A 9,548-nucleotide genomic window follows, 5' to 3' on the forward strand; every position below is an offset into this window, starting at 1 on the left:
ACTCATGTAACTGTAGACACATTCTATTGATTGACTCTAGAGAGCCCTAATACAGGTGCTCTGTGTCATAAGGAGCCAAGGAATGTGTTGGAGGAGACAGACAGAGAGAGACAGAGAGAGAGAGACAGAGAGAGAGAGAGACAGAGAGAAAAAGAGACAGAGAGAGAACACAAAATTGAGAACACGAAATTGACTTGGTAAGGTTATGGTGAAGAACTGGGAAGAGTTATGGAAAGGGAACAACATAGCCAAAATATATTACATGGAAAACATTTTAAATAAAGTATGAAAGAAAGAACCAGCTTGAGTAAGGTTTTATAAAAGAAAAAAATGTATCCAGTGTCTTTGACTTAGAGAGACCAGGACATTTCCTTAAAGACATGTTTATTTTTATAGTAATCAGCATATAACTAGCTTGATCATGTCTTCATTCATCTAAAAGTTATTTTCAAATATGTAGTAGGCGCCAAGTACTGTCAGCACTAGATTTATACCAATTACGTAAAGCAGTTAAAATGTTTATAAAAACCCAAAACCTCTAACCTCATGGCCTTTCTTTGAGTGAATCTGACCTTTCATAATATAGAATTTAAGTGAGTCATATCCAAAAAACTACTGAGGGACATTATTATCAGATTTTAAGTCTGTAATATTTTCATTATTTCCAAGTGTTTTAATAAGCAAACAAAAGCTAAACAATGTCTTAGAGTCTTAAAGGGAAGGTGAACCTTCACAGAAAAGCCCAACATTCAGGATAACTGGGAGATTTCCACGATCCTCAGTAACTGACATATTTTGTAATATGCGTAACTATGGCTCCTCGGTCTAAAATTGGTTTTTATTACTTCTGTTCATTAGGCTTGAAGAACACTGGGGCTATACTTGGGCACCTGCTATTCCTCAGAGTCCTTTATGCGTCAGTGCAATTCTTTTCCCCTTAGAGTAACTGGTTCCCATATGATTCCCTTTGCCAGCCAAGCATTAATGCCAGAACATAATGTGCAATTACTCCACCTTTGCCTCTTAGCTAATGTTACCAGACGCTAGGAATGTGTGTGTTATCATAACATCTAGCTGGCACTTCGGCAAGCAACTCATTCTTCCCCAGGCCCCATCAGCTACTGACATTCATGGAGTCTAAAATTCTTTATAAGGAAAACATAAAGTTATACAACTCTGAAAAACGTATCATTGGTTATTTCAAGTGATAAATAATTAACATTGTTGCTGGACATTTCGAAAGGCGGGTCTGGCAGTTCAATCGGTCAACAGTTATTTTTGGTACTTATATTCTATATTCTATTGACCAACTGTGTTTTCAAAGGATTTTTCCTTGCATGCTTTGTACTTTAACTGAAGTTTAAATTACATAATAGATAATGTGGGACACAGGTAAACCAAAAGACTCCTCCCCTTTATATTTTTGTCTTCGGTTTATTTGAAGAGGCAAAATGCTTCTTAAAACCAAGCTCCTTAACATTGCTTGCCATGACAAATATAATTATTTTTTTATACAATGGATGAAGAATTAGAAAATGTCCTGAAACTCTCTTACTCAAGCTAGATAATGGTGTTCCTTGTTCTAGGGAAAAAAAGTAAAGGAAAATCTTGAACTTGACTTGATCTCTAGATCTACTTTTGAAACACTGCAATGTATGAATTAATTAAAATAAACTTCTTTATACTTTACATTTTAACATCCTAGGAACTTTTTGTTTACTCAATGAACTGGAAGCAAAAATTCTAAAATGTCACTTACAGAGTGTTTTTATCTGCTTGGTTGGTTTTTATTTGTTTCACTCTTTAAAACAAGAAGAACGTGATCTTGAATTATTATGTGAACACTTCTTTGCCTCCTTACTCCAACTGGACTCCCAAACATAGAACTCTAAACCACATAGCACTCTCCATCATCATGGCAAGAAGAGCATGTGTTCGGTCATCCAGACAGTGTTTGCTTTCACATGGGTATATTCTTTCAAAATGTTCTTTAGGATATCTATGGCAGAGCAGGTGTAAATCAATGACTTTATATCATACTCATGAGCACTACATGAAATACAATTAGTGATCAACAATGTTACTCCATCTTGAGCACTGAGGCCAAAGATAGGGTGCGTCTATAGACCCTTCTCGAGCCATCCTGGTGTTTGAACCAAGTAGAAAAAAATAATACAAGTTTTGTCATCAGGAAGCATGCTGCACATCGGACTGCTGCTGTCCAGTTTCTTCATAGACTTTCCTCGGCCCTCTCATAAACTTACACTGCTGGGATCTGTGGTCCAAGACAGAGAACTGCAGGATCATTGGAAAGAGTTTGTCCCTGTCACAATTTGTCAGGCTATAAAATAAGTTACCACAGCCTATCTTTATTTATAATTCTGATATTTTGTTCCATGTGTAGCTCTACATGGATTTTAGGTATTTGTTTAGACTCACACAGTTTTTGGCCCTCCCTTAAATATCAGAGAAGAATGATCAAGTGTCTTATTCTCATCCCAGTCCAGACTTAAAAAAAAAAGGCAAGCCCAAATCATCAGGCCTTATTTTTCAGCACTCTGGAGGCAGAGGCAGGTAGAACTGTGTAAATTTATAACCAGTCTGTGCTACATAGTGACTTTCAGTCCTGGCTACCCAGTGAGACCCTGTGTCAAAAAAGAACAAAACCAAACACCAAACAACCTTTGTGGGACCTCAGCTTCCTGTAAACACACAAGCATCTCTACTTGACAGTAAAGAGACATTCATTTCACTCTACCCATGGATATTGTAGATATTAACCAAACGATTTTCCAACTGAGTTCAGTGGGAACTCCATGACTTGTGTGGGAAGTTAATTTATCCAGCCTCAGTTTCTTAATCTGTGAACTTGATATTATGGTCCCCATCCCATGTGTTAGCATTGAGCTCATGAAGCCCCTGTTCAGAGCTGGTGAAGCCCCTGTTCAGAACTGGCTTTAGGATTTGAGACCTACTTAGTAGACAGAACTTCTCCTGAGAATGGACTCACACTCCAAATTCTTAAGCTTTGATCAATGTGCCCAGCGTCTCCCTTAGAACTAGAGCTCATAAACTGTGATGCTGGCCCATGTGTGGTGGGTGCCTGCTTCACAATGGGCACAGAGGAAACACCAGTGTTCCTGGCCACATTGCAGTTGCTTTGTGGATGTAGTTTGGTTCCTAGCCTATGAGGATGTGAAAGTTTAAACAAAGTCTCAGTGGTTATAGTCCTTGCCTTCTGTAAATGGAAGCCAAAGTGGACTGGGGAAAGATAGCAGACAGCATATCGGAATGGTTGGTGGTGACAGTGTTGGATTTTGGACAGGAGAGCCCCCATTCCTTCTTGAGATGACACAGGGTTAAAGATCCAGTTCAGAAAGGAGGGTCCCAGCCTCGGAACTGGTTCACCATCTACATGGCTTGATATCAAGGAGTGGCTCCTTCCACACATCTCCTCTCCAAGGCTGTGATCAGCTCCACAGCCTCTGCAGGGTTTGGCTTCCAGTCAGTTCTGCTCTCTGCGCATTGTCAGTTGGCACCAGCCGGAGACTTGGAGGCTCAGACGGTTCGCCCTTCATCAGGTCTAGTCTGTTTCCCCGACCCTCTTCTTGCTCTCTGGTAATCCCTTAGCAGTGTTGTTTTCTTCTTCTCAACACCCGACCTCAAAAAGCCCATTTTTTCCTTGTTTTATTAGGCAATAAAATGAATGGAATTCAATTGCTTATGATTTATTAGTTTTGTCTCTTGTTCTTCTGGCAACTCTCCCTTCTCAGTGGTCAAACAAAATCTTATAACCTTCTTCCTGCCAAAAAGGGCCAAGATTTGGAAACAAAAGTCATGCTCACCTCTGGGAGGGAAGAGAAATGCATTCATGCAATCTCTTGAACAAACCTGCGGGGTCAGAGTCAGCAATGTATCTGTATGCAGCTCGGGGGACTGACATTCTCAATAAATCAACCCTGTCAAACAAGACAGGGCTGGGAAATAATTATACAGAACTGGCTATGGGTCTGCTTTCAACTTTTCTGACACTCCAGGTTCTATGTATAAGTCCTTAGCTTCTATGAAGGACCAAGCTGTAGTTGGAAACAACCCCTTTTCGCTGGTATCTCATCTGCATGGAAAGACATTGGGGAATCCACAAGTCCATTGAGGAAGTGTCTGGTCAGCTTGGGACCAGAATGTAGGGGATGCTTGTGTTCGTTCCCAATGCTGCCTCATCCACCCACTCTTCCTCATAGTAGTGTGTCTGCATGTGTGGAGTGTATCTATTCCATTCATTAAAATAATTTGGTGGTTATGCACAAAACTTTACATTCAGAAGAAAGAGGAGGAAATTTGAGCTGAACTCAGCCGCCCCTGGCCTTCAAATGGTCGTCTGTAACTTCCTTTTGTGTTGCTTTCATTTCCTGAACACTTCCTCAGTCTCCCTGTCTTCTGTGACCCATGGCCCCATTGCTTTCTTCTTAGATCCTCTGATGTCTTTCAAGGTTAGAGTCTTAACCGTGGGACAGTGGTCCTTTTCTCAATGAGGGATGGGTTGACTTGATGTCTATCAGAATCATCCCTCCCTCACCTGGTATTTGTCTACTAAGTAATTAAATAGATTTTTCCCTAAGAGCTCATCTCCCATCATGCTCCAGTGAGAAACTCTGCGTGCCTTTTGTTAGTTTCATCTCTTTATTTCATCTCTTACAGTAATAAGAGGACGAGGGGGAGAACATTTATTAAAATGAATACTGACAGGGAGATGAGGCCTGTCCCAGGAGGGAATAGTGTCAGATCACATCACTGCTAAGAGATCTATGGCATAAGGGGGGAGATATGGTGAAGATTTCCATCTGACAAGAAAACAACCACAAATGAGTTTCATGGGTTTTTAAGTGTGGGATATATCTGGTGGCTCCTGTGTTGATCTATGCTGCCAGGTAAAGAACAAATAGTTGGTGAAATTTCAATTGTAGAAAATGGCGAATAATATGTAAGTAAGTATGTGTCAAACACTCTGTACATGTCATTGCTTGGTCTGTCAATTCTTTTGTGGAATAATGGAAAGCGGGGTATAGAGAGGAATGGACCTCAAGAAAGTCTGACAGAGAGCTCACAATGAGGCAATGGTGTGCATGCTATGCCATGCTAGAACCCTGCATTTTTCTAGGTGGAGGAAAAGAAAAGGTTTGAGGCAAGCAAGTGCCACCATGGGGTGTTTGATTTAGAAAGACAATTCCTGCAGAACTGCGAAGGGTAAACTAGAAGCTGACTGTGAATCGTGCAAGTCATTTTGGAGAGCTAACATGATCTTGCAATCTGTTGGCTTGGGGGATGAGAGGGTAGAGTTGGAGAAAAGCAAGAGCATCATGCTGGTACTGCCACAGTTCTTCTGTGTGAGCTTGTGTATTCATGTGGGTCAGGGAAGACGCCAATCTCAGTAGTTTTCAGGTGTTCACATTCTTTTTCTTTTGACACAGGGACTTTCATTAATCTAGAACTCATCAAATAGGCTAGGATGAGTGCCCAGGGAGTCCTAGGTACCCTGCCTTTGCCTTCCCAGTGCTGGGATTTTAAGAGTCTGCTACCATACCAAGTTTTTGTATGTACAATACTACCACCCAGCTTTAACCAGAGAAAATGTTCCTTTTTCAAGATCTGTTTTTATTATGCATATTTATTAATTATGCATCTGTCTTAGTTAGTTAGGGTTTCATTACTGTGAAGAGGCACCATGACCACAACAATTCTTATAAAAAAAAAACAAATTGGAGCTGGCTTACACTTCCAGAGGTTCAGTGCATTGTCATCATAGAGGAAGCATGGCAGCATGCAGACAGGCATGGTGCTGGAGGATCCAGTAGTTCTACATCTTGACCAGAAGGCAGCCAAAAGAAGACTTGCTTCCACAGGCAACAAGAAGGCTCTTTTCTGCTCTGGACAGAACCTGAGCATATCAAAGCCCACTCTCTCACTGACACACTTCCTTCAACAAGGCCACACCTCCTAATAATGCAGTTCCGATGGGCCAAGAATATTCAAACCACCACAGTCTGTGTGAGTGAATGCCATGTGTGGGTGTTCTGGAGGTCAGAAACGGTCATCAGATCTCCAGGAGCTGTAGTCACAGATTATTGTGACCCACTTGAAATTGGTACTGAAGATTGAACTCAAGTGCTCTGTAAGAGAATTACTGATGCTATGTTGTGCTTACAGACAGGAACCTAGCATGGCTGTCCCCTGAGGGGCTCTGCCATCAGCTGACTGAGACAGATGCAGATACTTACAGCCAAACACTGGACTAAGGTGGGAACCCCTATGGAAGAGTTAGGGGAAGGATTAAAGGGGCTGAAGAGGATGGCAACCCTATAGGAAGACCAACAGTATCAACTAACCTGGACTTCCGTGAACTCCCAGAGACTAAGCCATCAACCAGAGAGCATACATGGGCTGGTCCTAGGTACCTGGCACATATGTAGCAGATGACTGCCCTGTCTGGCCTCAGTAGGAGAGGATGTGCCTAATCCTGTAGAGATACCATGTCCCCAGGGACAGAGGATGCCCCTCAGAAGCAAAGAGGAGAGGGAATGGGGTGAAGAACTCTGGAAGGGGGGATGGAGGGGGCGGGCAACATTAGGGATGTAAATAAATAGATGTAAATAAATAAAATAACTAATTTTTTTAAAAAAAGAGCAGTATGTATTATTAACCTGTGACCCATCTCTCTGTGACATTTTTCTATGGTTAATTATGATGTGGGTTGGAGAAGAAAGAACACATTGAGGTGAAGAACGCCTGGATGAAGTAGGAGAAGTGACTTTTGGTTTCGGTACAAAACATAGTTTTAAGGATTCTGTGACTATCTTAGTGATCACCTGGAATTCATAAATAACTATAGTCCAGGCCAAGGCAATGACTAATTTTAGCAAAGGAATGAGAGCAACGTTCCAAGGATTCCCCAGAGAGCAGCAACTTTCCTTTGTCAGTGCTTTTGATTTTCGTGGTTTTAGTTACCCCGATAACCTCAGTACCAAAACATTAAATGAAAGTCAGGAGAATTAGGCACTGTATGTTGTTCCAACTAGTGCGAGGAAACCTTAACTTCCCCTCCACCAGCCAGAACGTAAATATCCCTTGGTTAATTGTATCCACACTGTGTGAATCGCCTGTCCCTTAGCCTTTCAGGAGTCACCTGGGGTATCAGACTGCACCTCCCAGTTTCACAGTGCTGTGTTCGAGTAACCTTTGTCTTACTCAATAGTGAACCACAAAATTACAAATTAAAAGACCACAACTGCAAAAGTAATGAGATGGGAATTCCTGTGAGGGAAGTCGCAGACCACCTCCTGTGGCTGAAAGAAGAGCCTTTGCGACAATAGGGAGGAGAGAGTCCTCTGCTGGGGTTAAAAGGAAATCTCCTAGGTATGAGATTAGGAAAGACAAAAAGGGAATTCGTATTAGCAGTGAAGGGAAGACTAAATGTACAGTTACTGCTCTAGCTGAAGTGCTTAGTCAATACGGGGAAGGCATTCCGCTTATGTGCACAGCAATAGGAAGGTAAGTAGGTTTGGGGCTTGATTCATGTTCCTGAATTGAAAATGTACTAAAGTGTCCAAGATCAAGATCAAGATCAAGGTGCAGTAGTGCTAAGTGGAGGGAGGAGGGAGGAGGGAGGAGGGAGGAGGGAGGAGGGAGGAGGGAGGAGGGAAGAGGGAGGAGGGAGGAGGGAGGAGGGAGGAGGGAGGAGGGAGGAGGGAGGAGGGAGGAGGGAGGGTTCTGTTGTGTGTTCACTGAGCATTAGCTTACCTACACAGCTGGGAGTGAGGTGTGTTGCTAGCATCGAGTATACACCACAGTCAAAAGCACAGATTTCACAAAAGAAAAAACAATATGGCAACTGAACAGCATCCCTTAGGATGTGAATACAGAGTCCACATCTTAACTCTCAGGGATTGCCTCAGAGGGCATGCGGTTTTGTGTGTTTTGACAAAATAGAAGCTCACTCTTCAAAATGTCTGCACAGAATCTAATAAATTGTGTCCATTACTAATATTTTTATTTTTTTGCCATTCTTGTTGAGAGAGAGAGAGAGAGAGAGAGAGAGAGAGAGAGAGAGAGAGAACACCAAAGAAATTAAATATCCCATCTGGCTTAAATTCAGCTGAGTAATTTAAAGAGGCTTTCCTAGAAATTTTTTGGCTTGCTTGACATAAAAATGCTCAAGTCCTCATAATGTCTCCAATCTCCTCTTCTTTTTCCCAATGGTCACATGTTCGAGCCAAGGATTGAAGAGGGTAAGCAGGGATATCTGACTAATTAATGGATTAGTGAATGGGTATATCCCGGTAGGTCCAAATTACAGAGACTCTCAGATTCTGTCTGGGCTAGACTCTGCCTAATTTTGGCAAGGAAGGTGGTATATTACGGTCTTTGTGCCGTCTAGATATTGGGTAGTAAGACATTCCCTTCTTTGTCTAGCACTGTCTAAGGTTGCGTCTGGTATATTTTACTTGACTTGACTGCAGTTTCTGTCCTAACTATGACCATCCCCTTCTTGGAATCCACTCTAAATCTTAAGGAAGAAATTCAACCCAGGGTTTCACTTTCTTATAATTCCATTCCTTTTAGGTTATAGATTAGAATTTAATCCACATACAACATGGGAGATAGGAGAGGACAGAGACTAGTTCTCCATCGGAAAATCAATGTCTGAACAGAAAGCAACTGAAAGGTTTGCAATGCTTTTCAGTGTGTACCTGGGAGTCATGTGCTTCTAGCTGGGGCTATCTTAGCCATATCATTTTGTGTTTTCCCCTCATTCATTCATTCATTAATTCATTCATTAATTCATTCATTAATTCATTCATTCATTCACTTTACCTCCCAAACGTAGGCTGCATCTCTCCTTCTAGTCCCCACTCACAGAGATACTCCACCTACCCCTCCTTTTCTGTTCTGAGAATGAGGATGGCCCTCCAAGGTACCAACTCACCCTGGCACAATCTCTCCTATTGAGGCTAGACAATGTGGCCTTGTTAGGGGAACAGGATCTGTAGACTGACAGAATCAGGGACAGCCCCACCCCCAACTGGGGGCCCTCATGAGGACCAAGTTGCAAATCTGCTACACATATGTATGGGAGGGTGCAGGTCTACCCTATGCTAGCTCTTTGGTTGGTGGTTCAGTCTGTTGGAGCCCTTGGTCTTCCTGAGGAGCCCACATCCTCCTTAGGTCCTCCAATCCTTCCCTGAACTCTTTCAGTAGACTCCCTGAGCTTCATCCAACGCTTAGCTCTGGTCTCTGTTTCATTGGCTTCATCTTGTGCTCAGCTCTTTCATTGGCTGCTGGGTAGAGCCTCTCAGAGGACAGTTATACTAGGTTCCTGTCTGTAAGCATACTAGAGTATCATTAATAGCATCAGGGGTTTGTTTCTGCCATGGGATGGGTCCCAACCTGGGCCAGTCATTGGTCAGCCACTCCTTCTATCTCTGATGCATCCCTATCCTTGCACATTTTGCTAGCAGGATGGGTGCCAGGTTTTGTGGGTAATTGTTCCCATA

This window comes from Rattus norvegicus, chromosome 14 (genome assembly GCF_021556685.1).
Source record: "Rattus norvegicus strain SHRSP/BbbUtx chromosome 14, alternate assembly SHRSP_T2T, whole genome shotgun sequence".
Classification (NCBI taxonomy): domain Eukaryota; kingdom Metazoa; phylum Chordata; class Mammalia; order Rodentia; family Muridae; genus Rattus; species Rattus norvegicus.